This window comes from Lottia gigantea, assembly GCF_000327385.1.
Source record: "Lottia gigantea unplaced genomic scaffold LOTGIsca_26, whole genome shotgun sequence".
In the NCBI taxonomy this organism is placed as follows: domain Eukaryota; kingdom Metazoa; phylum Mollusca; class Gastropoda; family Lottiidae; genus Lottia; species Lottia gigantea.
Genome location: NW_008708797.1, coordinates 2,165,036 through 2,166,338, shown reverse-complemented (window position 1 = coordinate 2,166,338; position 1,303 = coordinate 2,165,036).

Genomic DNA, 1,303 nt, shown 5'->3' with positions numbered 1-1,303 from the left:
CGTTGTTGGTAGTAGAAATTTGAATTCTAAAGGACAAGCTTTAGATAAGGTTACTTATTTAGATCGCCCTGTGCATAAGTTAATTGTAGTTGTCGAATCAGAAAATTAGCATTGAGATTTTTAGACCAGGGAAATCCCCACCAAGGGAGCCATTCGTTTAGTTTTATTTATAAGTTAAGATATAACTTGAACTTATTTAGTTAAGTGTTTTAGTGTCTATAAATAACTTTTTTGCATTTTGTAACGTATGAATACACAACTTCGCTTTTCGTTAAGGAAATTAAGAAGCATCTAATTTGGGGAGCCATGTAGCTGCTGTAGTATCCACCGATTCGAAGTCAACATTCACAGTGTGAATACGTGATTTTATTGCGATATCGAAGTATACATATTCGATTATTCCGTTTCCGGTTTTGATATTTTTCTTGAGTGCGCCAAAAGATTTGTTTGGGCTGCGAAATTTGCGTAATTACAAAGGCTCATGGAGGTATCATTAGTTTATTAATTGTATATCTGTTTCGTTTTCGGTGTAACTTTGTGTATTCCTTCGATAAGCTTATTCAAAATGATTATTTTGTATTTTTCAGTTTTCACGGCTTATTCGGCTTATTCGTCTTATCCGACTAGTATATATGGCTTAGTTTGGTTTATTGGAAGCCAGTATATTTAGTCAAGATAGATATGAATGTTATATTGTTTGAGTAAATGCGATGCGTCCTTTTTATACTTTTATAATAAACTGTTACATTGGTTATTTGTGTTCAACCTGATAAGCCCGTCGAGACCCATGTTGCTTTGCGTCATAATGCTCCGGAGGTAGACCGCCCAACTACTTAAAGAGACATTACAGTCCGAGATCTTATAGATTCCAATGTTCACACCAAGTTTCATCAGAATCGGATGAAAACTGTAGCTTCAATCCTGCTCACGAACAATTTTTAACAAATTTCAAGGCGTTCTAAGTCAAGGGCAATATCTCAAAAACCGTAGTCTATATAACCGTAAAAACTGTAGTCTCTATAGTGCTCACAAGAAATGTTGACAGACGGACCGACGGACAGGGGCGACGACAATATACGACCACATATTCATGTGGGCGTATAAAAAGGCTTGCCTTACGGCACAAGGATTCGTTCCTTACATAATAACCAGTATGAGATATTTATAGAAAGTTTACGGGGTAAAAATTGCCCAGGTTTTCAACGACAACGGCAATAATTCATATAATAGTTTTCAATTGTTTTAATTTTCAATCAGGATCATCCTTGGATGATAATTAACACATCAAGTTTCATCATAATCC